The sequence below is a fragment of the Mirounga angustirostris genome, unplaced genomic scaffold, assembly GCF_029215605.1.
Source record: "Mirounga angustirostris isolate CCGP_5_RB_7025 unplaced genomic scaffold, mMirAng1.0.hap1 SCAF_17, whole genome shotgun sequence".
Lineage (NCBI taxonomy): Eukaryota > Metazoa > Chordata > Mammalia > Carnivora > Phocidae > Mirounga > Mirounga angustirostris.
In genome coordinates this window covers 2,208,445-2,219,395 of record NW_026991725.1, presented here as the reverse complement: position 1 = coordinate 2,219,395, position 10,951 = coordinate 2,208,445, and the positions used below count along the sequence as shown (strand labels likewise).

The 10,951-nt window shown below is 43.8% G+C and overlaps 1 protein-coding gene across 14 annotated transcripts in view; it reads right to left on the bottom strand.

The window, feature by feature from the left end:
* Positions 1 to 10,951, bottom strand: part of CRK (CRK proto-oncogene, adaptor protein) — a 61,995-nt gene that overhangs the window by 35,867 nt on the left and 15,177 nt on the right. The window lies entirely within an intron of this gene.

The following is a 10,951-nucleotide window of genomic DNA, read 5'->3' as shown; positions in this document are numbered from 1 at the left end:
CATTCCCACCCCACCATGTACTAACAGACCTTGTTGCTCCCTCAATGCCACTCGGTACCTATTCATGAACAATAAGGAGACATCATATTTTTGCTTGTATATGAAAAGCTTTCCTTTGGGCGCCTGGGTGGCTCAGTTGGTTAAGCGACTGCCTTCGGCTCAGGTCATGATCCTGGAGTCCCGGGATCGAGTCCCGCATCGGGCTCCCTGCTCGGCAGGGAGTCTGCTTCTCCCTCTGACCCTCCTCCCTCTCATGCTCTCTGTCTCTCATTCTCTCTCTCTCTCAAATAAATAAATAAAATCTTAAAAAAAAAAAAAAAGAAAAGAAAAAAGAAAAGCTTTCCTTTGCAACATCAACTATAAAGTTTTGACAATCTAGGATATACCACTATTCTATAAAACTTAAGACAAAATCAGTCTGATGAATGGATTCATCTTGTGGCAAAATACTGAACAATGGTGAGGTAAGTGGTGAGACACTGGACTAAAGAACATTATCCTTTGATTATCAAAATCTTGAGTTCTGAGGCTACAAGAGGTTTCTAAGCGTAACTGTTCATTTGGCTTCATTAAGTTACTAACTACTATTTATTGAACTCTCACTAAGTACTGTAAAGGATTTTTTTTTTTTTTAAAGTAGGCTCCAGGGCGCCTGGGTGGCTCAGTCGGTAAGCGACTGCCTTCAGCTCAGGTCATGATCTCAAGGTCCTGGGATCGAGCCCCACATTGGGCTCCCTGCTCTGTGGGAAGCCTGCTTCTCCCTCTCCCACTCCCCCTGCTTGTGTTCCCTCTCTCGCTGTCTCTCTCTCTGACAAATAAATATCTTTTAAATAAATAAATAAAGTAGGCTCCATGCCCAACGTGCGGCTGGAATTCAAGAGATCAAGAGTTGCATGCTCTACTGATTGAGCCAGTCAGGTGCCCCTACTGTACAGAATACTTTATATAAATTAACTTCTAGTCATTATAATAACCTTGTACGACAGGAATTTTTACATTTTATAGATGAAAAAACCGAGGTTCAGAGCAATTACAGATATACCTGAGGTCACACAGCCACTAGCAAGGCTGGGATTTGAGCTCAGAAGTATCAGCTCCAAAGCCAATTTATGTTTCTACCATATCAACTACTGGCCAAAGTCAACTCAAGTCTAGGACCAGGGCCTTCTGTAAAACCAGCTTGATCTCGGGGTGCCTGGGTGGCTCAGTTGGTTAGGCGACTGCCTTCGGCTCAGGTCATGATCCTGGAGTCCCGGGATCGAGTCCCGCATTGGGCTCCCTGATCGGCAGGGAGTCTGCTTCTGCCTCTGACCCTCCCTCCTCTCATGCTCTATCTCATTCTCTCTCTCAAATAAATAAAATCTTTAAAAAAAAAAACAAAAACAGCTTGATCTCACTCACAGGACAAACAGCTTGCCTACTGACCTATAATTTCCTAAAGAACTACTGACAACCACAGAGGCCAAAGATTGTGGGGGTCATAGGATGCTGAGAAAAGGAAGACAGAAACTAGAGAATATCTGACATAAAAGGGAAGATACAAGAGTGAGAAAAGGCAGCAGCTCAGTCTGCTGATGTTGGGAAGATTAAGGCTGACAGGGTAAGGGGAGAAGAAAGGGATGATACTGCATACCCATCCTTGCAAGCACATCCAGTCCCTACAGGCTACTAAGCACCAGCGTTCTTTGTTATCAGCAATCTTCTAATTCGAAGTTCCTGACACCCAAGCAAGTCAACCATGACAAGTCAAGATCTTCCTAGTCTTCTGGGGAAAGAAAGACCAGGACCTCAAAGTGAAAATTTCCTAGCTAGTAAAAACAATCTGAAGGTTGTTCTTATACCCCCAATTCTAGTTCTCAGACTTCATTTTTTAAGTAAACTCTACGCCCAACGTGGGGCTCAAACTCACAACCCCAAGCTCAAGTGTCATCATGCTCTACCAACTTACCGGGCCAGCCAGGCACCCCATGAGTTCTGACTTTATCTTACCTGCTCCTTTTTTTAAACTCTTGCAGTACTGCATCAGGAACAACATCCACTTGATAACATCTGACTACTCTGTAGTGAATTTTCCTTGTTTCCGACCTGTCAACTATCCTTGACTGTCCCCCCCACCCCCCACCCCACTGGAATTAATGTCACCATGCTGCTAAGCCCCTTGCTACGTTAAGGTCAATTATATCAAGTGCAGTACTTCTTTTCCCCATTTTAGTATTTATTTGTATTTTGTTTAAAAAGATTTATTTATGTTAATATTTATATTTTTATATATTTATCTGAGAGAGAGAGAGAGCGCTCCCAAAAGGGAGGGGCAGAGGGAGAGAATCTGAGGCAGACTCCTCGCTGAGCACGGAGCAGGAAGCTGGATCTCAGAAGGCTGAGACCATGACCAGAGCTGAAACCAGGAGTCACAGACTTAACCAACTACACCACCCAGGCGCCCCTATACTTTCTGTTAAAAAACACATCATGCTAAGTGCTATTCTGAAAGCTGGACCCAGAATAATAGAAGTTCCTAACCTTAAGAAAGAGAAAAATGGTTGGGGGATGTGTATGCTCATGTACTCATGTCAAAAATCTAAATTGCCACTCATGTTAGGTTCCCTCCCAGATGGGGACAAAGGGGCCAATTTAAGAAGCTGGCTTGACAGGGCACCTGACTGCTTCAGTCAGTACAGCATGTGACTCTTGATGGGGTAGTGAGTTCAAGCCCCACATTGGGTGTAGAGCTTCTTTGAGGCTGGGGGTCGGGGGGAAGCTACTTTGACAACATCCCAGCTAACACCCCTAACAGCTATCATATCTAAATTCATCATTTTACTGAGATTAAAAACACAAAAAAGGTACATGAGGGAACATTCTGGAGTGCTGGAAATGTTTTATATTTTCATCTGGGTGGTTATCCCATAAGTGCATATACACGTAAACTCCAAGTTGTATACTCAGCATCAGTACTTTTTACCAAATGATTGATTTCATATCTAATGAAAAGATGGGGGGGGGGGGCGCCTGGGTGGCTCAGTTGTTAAGCGTCTGCCTTCGGCTCAGGTCGTGATCCCAGAGTCCTGGGATCGAGCCCCGCATCGGGCTCCCTGCTCAGCAGGAAGCCTGCTTCTCCCTCTCCCACTCCCCCTGCTTGTGTTCCTTCTCTCGCTGTGTCTCTTTCTGTCAAATGAATAAATAAAATCTTTAAAAAAAAAAAAAAAAAAAAAGATGGGGCACCTGGGTGGCTCAGTTGGGTAAGCATCTGCTTTGGGCTCAGGTCATGATGCCAGGGTCCTAGGATCCAGCCCAATGGGCTCCCTGCTCAGCAGGGAGTCTGCTTCTCCCTCTTGCTCTCTCTTGAATAAATAAATAAATAATCTTTAAAAACTTTTTGAAAAGATGAAAAGAAGAATTTATTTTACCCAGATTTCCTAGGTGTTTTTTATTTTTTGAAGATTTTATTTATTTGACAGAGAGAGACACAGCGAGAGCAGGAACACAAGCAGGGGGAGTGGGAGAGGGAGAAGCAGGCCTCCCGCTGAGCAGGGAGCCAGATGCGGGGCTCCATCCCAGGACCCTGGGATCATGACCTGAGCTGAAGGCAGACTCTTAACGACGGAGCTGCCCAGGCTCCCCCTAGGTGTTTTTTAGAAGATGGTTCTTTAGGGGGCACCTGGGTGGCTCAGTTGGTTAAGTGTCCAACTCTTTTTTTTTTTTTTTAAAGATTTTATTTATTTGACAGAGAGCACAAGTAGGCAGAGTGGCAGGCAGAGGGAGAGGGAGAAACAGGCTCTCCGCTGAGCAGGGAGCCAGATGTGGGGCTCGATCCCAGGACCCCAGGATCATGACCTGAGCCTAAGGCAGCCACTTAACCAACTGAGCCACCCAGGCGCCCCAAGTGTCCAACTCTTGATTTCAGATCAGGTCGTGATCTCCGGGTCATGGGATTGAGCCCCACGTTGGGCTCCACGCTCAGCGAGGAGTCTACTAGAGATTCTCTCTCCCTCTCCCCTGCTCCTCCCCCTGCTCACACGCATGCACATGTGCACGCTCTATATAATAAACCAATCTTTAAAAAAAAAAAAAAAAGATGGTTCTTCAGGATATATCCTTAACCCCACCATTCTACTTGATAGCAAAACTGGGTATAGGTTTAAACACTTCTCTTTTCTCTCAATGCTATATTGTTTTTATTCTTAAGCATTTATTTATTTTAAAGATTTTTATTTATTTTTTTTAAAAAGAAGATTTTTATTTATTTGACAGAGAGAGACACAGCGAGAGAAGGAACACAAGCAGGGGGAGTGGGAGAGGGAGAAGCAGGCTTCCTGCCGAGCAGGGAGCCCAACGCAGGGCTCAATCCCAGGACCCTGGGATGACGATCTGAGATGAAGGCAGACGCTTAACGACTGAGCCACCCAGGCGTCCCTATTTATTTTTTTAAAAAAGATTTTATTTATTTGAGAGAGAGACAGTGAGAGAATGAACACAAGCAGGGGAAATGGGAGAGGGAGAAGCAGGCTTCCCACAGAGCAGGGAGCCCAATGTGGGGCTCGATCCCAGGATCCTGGGATCATGACCCGAGCCGAAAGCAGACACTTAACGACTGAGCCACCCAGGCGCCCTTATTTATTTATTTGATAGAGAGAGACACAGTGAGAGAATGAACACAAGCAGGGGGAGTGGGAGAGGGAGAAGCAGGCTTCCCGCTGAGCGGGGAGCCCGATGTGGGGCCCGATCCCAGGACCCTGGGATCCTGACCTGAGCCGAAGACAGACGCTTAACGACTGAGCCACCCAGGCACCCTATTATTAAGCATTTAAAGTGCGATCTCAAATTGCATCCTACAGAGCTCTAAGAAGTGAAGGGTAGGTTGAAATGTGGACTAGACCAACCTCTTGCTGTTATCAGTACCACAGAACTACACCAGGCTTCTTCACAAGCAGGACGGAACCTCTGATCTGCCTTCAGACTTTTCTTCTTTCAGAGTTCAAAGGGAGAAACAATAGGGGTTCCTACATTGCAAGATGTCATTGGCAGGGAGGGGGGTGATTATGTACAGATTAGACCTTTGGACATCAGAGCCATCTCTAATGTACACAGTCTCTTGGTTCTACCCTACAGAGGCTCAGAAAACCACACCATATTCTGAAATCCAAAATCTTTTTTTTTTTACAGTTGATTAGGTTCTTGGCAGAGAGGCCCAAATATCAGGGGGTGAAAACAAAGGCTATGCCACAACTCCAAAACGATTCTTTTTTTTTTTTAATGGTTCTGATTTTTAAATGGATAAAAAAGTTGGAAGCAGTCAATTGAGCTAATTAACCTATCCAAAGTGGCCTTAAAGTACAAATACTGTGAGAAAGACCTTATTAAAATTAAATAACCCTTTGGGCGCCTGGGTGGCTCAGATGGTTAAGTGTCTGCCTTCGGCTCGGGTTGTGGTCCCGGGGTCCTGGGATCAAGCCCCACGTTGGGCTCCTGGCTCGGCAGGGAGCCTGCTTCTCCCTCTCCCTCTGCCTCTACCCCTGGTCACGCTCTCACTCTCTCTCTGTATCTCTGTGTCTCAAATGAATAAATAAAATCTTAAAAAAAAAAAATTAAATAACCCTTTGTATCTTATGGAGTCTTTCTCCTGAAATAGTCAAAAACACATGGGGACTCCTGGGGTCAAGAAAAGACAAATCCCAAAGGCAACATGACTATCCTTAGATCACATGAGACCCAAGTGCTTCCACAGTTTGAAGAATAGATGGCTGTCAAGCTTGGCGGGTGCAGGTTGGGGAAGTGCAGGAGGGGACAGGGCAGTCTGAAAACACCGTGCTACACTCAGTGCAGTTCTTTCTCCAAGTCAAACAACGTGAGGATTTACGCTCCTCCTCCTGGTAGGCAACAACTCAGTAACGCAGAATTCCCAAGGCCAGGCCAGGGTGGGTGAAGGGGGACATAATATGGGTTTGAAGCCTGGCAAACTATTTCAAAGATGAAGAAAGCAAAACGGAATACTTGCCCCCCAAATGCTATAATCTTAAGATACAAGCAAACATACTGCAGTGAGTGTAGTAGTAACTGTAGTTCTAACACTACTGATTTCAAAATTCAAGTCATAGATGGAAAAAATCCTAATTCGCTACCAATGAACAAGAAAGACGTTATATAGTATTTGAAGCTCAAGGCAGTTAACCTTTCTTTTTATGAGGCAGACCTCACTACCACCTTGTAAAGAAGAGACAGTGAGAATTCTTTCACTGAGGTACTGTTATATTGTCCAGTCAGTTTCTCAGCTTCCTGATCCTGTATCACATCCTTCGGAGCAAGTCTGCAAATCAATCATGGCATCATCTATAAAGAGGACTGAATGTGGTACTTCAGTTTTTTCACTCTTAGGGAACTTGATGAAAACTGGTTTCTTCCCTAGCTCTGTGTAGTTCCCAAGGTAAATCACAATCTTGGTACACAGGTAGTCAAATCTACAGTTGGTTCAGGAACAAAAGATTACTCAACTGATATTCACCAGTAAGTTCCCATGATAGCTGAGAACAAAACTGGAACCCAGACAGCATTAATTTTTGCTAGTCGTTAAACAGGAGACATCAGGGATCTGTCTGACTCCTTTGCTGGTGTAACCCCAGGTGACTACTTTTCTAGTTTCTGTCCCTACTATCTAACAGTTGCCAGTGTTCCTTTGATCCTGACTTGCTGCAGGATTCCAGTGACCTCAGGACAGGAAACACACACAAATTCATATAAATAGAGCCAGGGAAAAGCACATAGAGAGATGGAATACAGAGGCCTTATCCTCAAACATGTTCAAACACACCAAGAACATATTTAGTAAATATTTCAAGATTTGGCTGAAGGAGAATAAAAGTTAAGAAAATGACAGCAATCGGGGCGCCTGGGTGGCTCAGTTGGTTAAGCGACTGCCTTCGGCTCAGGTCATGATCCCGGAGTCCCGGGATCGAGTCCCACATCGGGCTCCCTGCTCGGCTGGGAGTCTGCTTCTCCCTCTAACCCTACCCCCTCTTGCGCTCTCTCTCTCACTCTCTCTCTAATAAATAAATTAAAAAAAAAAAAAATCTTTAAAAAAAATGTTGAAAAAAATTAAAAAAAAAGAAAAGAAAAGAAAATGACAGCAGTTGGGCGCCTGGGTGGCTCAGATGGTTGGGCAGCTGCCTTCAGCTCAGGTCATGATCCTGGAGTCCCGGGATCGAGTCCCATATCGGGCTCCCTGCTCAGCGAGGAGCCTGCTTCTCCCTCTGACCCTCCCCCCTCTCATGTACTCTCTCATTCTCGCTCTCTCAAATAAATAAATCTTTAAAAAAAAAAAAAGAAAAAGAAAATGACAGCAATCTAAAACAAGGGTCAGCAAACTATGGCCCATGAGCCAAATCCAGCTTGCTGTCTGTTTTTGTAAACAGTTCTACTAGAACACAACAAGCTCATTTGTTGTTTTGTCTAAGGCTGTTTTGCTGCAATGACAGTTGAGTGGTTGTGACAGAAACCGTATGGCCTGTAAAGTCCTTTACTGAAAAAGTTTGTGGATCCCTTATCTAAGGAACAAGTAATATTTAGGGTGCATCTACAGTCTTTCAAATCAATGGAAACAAATGAGAACAATTCAGCTTCAATGATTTACTTGCCTCAGAGACAGACTGAAATGGTCATGGGCTGTATTGATAGAACATGGCAGGTCTTTGAGATTTAACTGGTAGGCTTCCAGGTGAAGAGAAAAAGCATCCTAACAAATCCTGGAAAACAGGTCTCACCCTAGTTCTAGTCCAAATAAGAAAAGATCTTCTGTAGCTCAACAGCTGATAATGCCTAAAACTAAGTTCCCGATCCCCTTGGTGCAAGTTGCGGAGGTAACTACATATACTAGGCACCTTTCTAGCTAAACAAAAAGAATTTTCTAAAAACTAACACAATGAACTTGACCCAAGGCTCCCAAACTGTATGGTGTCAGAGGCATTGTAGCAAATTCAGAAGATGCCATGAAATACAATTTTGAGGGAAACAGCAATACTTGACATATATTATGCCATGTGAACTACTAGCTCAAGGCAATTGACAATTTCTCCATGAGACTGCATTACATTCCTTTCAAAGATGTCACCTCTTTGCAAAGCTGGGTTTTGGCAGTTGCTAAGATAAAAAACAAGTACCTCATGAAATTAATTAAATTTGAAATTAGTGTGTAACAAGAAATCAGGGTAGCAGTGTTCAATATAATCCCGAGGTTTGAGAAACTGTATGGTGTCTAACAGATGTACAGGTCTTATTACTTAACAGTAATTACAGTTATTTAAAATTAAAATACTGTTTTCTTTCCATTATGTTTTTTTTCAAGTGGGTACTAAGTTATTAGGATATAAATATTTAATTTGTTTGAACCTATCTATCTAATCGATGCCAACTGTTAACTATTTCTTTTGGCCTGGGACACGGTGAAATATTACTGACACTAAAGGTGTTATGAACCAAGAAAGTTTGGAACCTCTGGACTATACTCCTGTGTTGACAGCAGGTTCTCCAAAAGTAGAGATATCCAAACAAATGCTTAGAAATCATCTGTGAAGATACCAGAAGGCCTGCCTTTAATGTCTGAGAGGCTAGATCAGTTTACTTCTGAAGTCCTTTCCAACTGAGATTCTATGAGCTGAAATAAAGCTAATGTCCAAGAAGGACAGAAAGGAGAGGAAAGGCAGATACCTGTCTCAATGAACAATACAGAAATCCATTGCTACAATTCCAGAAAAAGACAAATTGACAGAGCAAGAGCTTGCCACTCACTCGTGTTCTTATACTTTCCAATCTCATTTTTTTTTCTAACAAAGGGAAAATTGGGGTCTTTACTCCAAATTCCTACGCATAGGTCAAAAGGCCTTACCAACTTAGGTTTTACAGATTTCCACATGAGGAGATACAGAGTTGTTGCAGCCACTAATGCAGATAATCAGGGACCTAAAGCACTTTACCTCACCCTTCTGTGCCGAGGAACAGGTTCAAGCCTAAGAACACGAGAAGCTCCTTGACGATTCTAAAGTCTTATCGTCTATCAAAGGCAAAATGCCAGGTTGAATCAGAGAACGTAAATTATGCTATTAGTACATTTAAAAGTAATGTGATTGGGCGCCTGGGTGGCTCAGTTGGTTAAGCGACTGCCTTCAGCTCAGGTCATGATCCCAGGGTCCTGGATCGAGTCCCACATCAGGCTCCCTCTGCTCTGTGGGGAGCCTGCTTCTCCCTCTGCCTCTGCCTGCCACTCCCCTGCTTGTGCTCTTTCTCTGTCAAATAAATAAATAAAATCTTTAAAATAAATAAATAAATAAATAAAAGTAATGTGATTGTTCTGGACAGTCTACAGAGGCATTGAAAAAATTTGACACCTGCAATGCACAAGATTCATCCTATTCCAGCTGCAAGGTGCCATCAAACAAAAAATGAAAGGTGCCTCTGCACTATTCTAGTGTTATTTCCAGTATCTCTTCTTCAAAACATTTGGCGTATCTTCATGTTTAAAATCTTGGGGGCTCCGGAATGGAACAGATGGTATCTGATTTAGTTATACTCCCCCGGATATGAATGACTGACCCACAGAACTATAGTGGGCAGAGGAATACCCCTACTCTGATTAGCTAGGATCAATCCCTACTTTCTACAGCCTGCATCCCTACTACAGAAATCTGGTGGGTAGGAAAAGAGGAAATATCTAATAATTAATTATTTTCTACTGGGGAACTGTTGTTATAGCAAATGTACCAATGCAGCAAAATTTCATCTTTAAGGTGAGGGCAGGTGGTTCTTGAAACCCGTTTTTCAGATTTAAGTACAGAAATCCTTTTCTCGGGCGCCTGGGTGGCTCAGTCGTTAAGCGTCTGCCTTCGGCTCAGGTCATGATCCCAGAGTCCTGGGATCGAGTCCCACGTCGGGCTCCCTGCTCGGCGGGGAGCCTGCTTCTCCTTCTCCCACTCCCCCTGCTTGTGTTCCTGCTCTCGCTATCTCTCTCTCTATCAAATAAATAAAAAAAAAAAAAAAAAAAAAAAAAGAAATCCTTTTCTCAAAGAAAATCTTAGAGAGGGGCGCCTGGGTGGCTCAGTCATTAAGCGTCTGCCTTTGGCACTGGTCATGATCCCAGGGTCCTGGGATCGAGCCCCACATCGGGCTCCCTGCTCCGCGAGAGGCCTGCTTCTCCCTCTCCCACTCCCCCTGCCTGTGTTCTCTTCTCTCGCTGTCTCTCTCTGTCAAATAAATAAATAAAATCTTTAAAAAAAAAAAGAAAGAAAATCTTAGAGAGATCCGAGTATGTAACACAGTTAAAAACAAAGTTGCTTGGTTGAAGCAAGAGAGGGAACCCAGGGCCTTGCACCCTTGGCTTCCCCCTCTCCCTAGGGACACTGAGAAGCAGTCTGAAGACTGCTGGTCTAACACGGTATCTCTAGGGCCCTGCCCAATTGTAAAATGCAATGATTCTAATTTATCAAGTTAAGTGTAAAATTCCACTAAAATGTACCTAACTAGTCTACAGATCTCGATTTACAGTGGGTCATATATAGCAATGAATGGTTTTGTTTAACGAGAATGCTAAGGTCAGAACACCAGACCCTCCTACTCTTATCTCCCAGCCTCACCTCAACAGGGACAAGGCATCAGCTCTTATAAAAACCCAGAGATGGGGGCGCCTGGGTGGCTCAGTTGGTTAAGCGACTGCCTTCGGCTCAGGTCATGATCCTGGAGTCCCAGGATCGAGTCCCACATCGGGCTCCCTGCTCGGCGGGGAGCCTGCTTCTCCCTCTTCTGCTCCCCCGTCTTGTGCTCTTTCTCTCTCTCACTCTCTCTCTCAAATAAATAAATAAAATATTAAAAAAAAAAAAAAAAAAAAAAAAAAAAAAAAAACCCAGAGATGGGAAAGTAGAACTGTAAACAACTTAGCTACCGTACTGACGGCACAACTGTCCTTGCATAC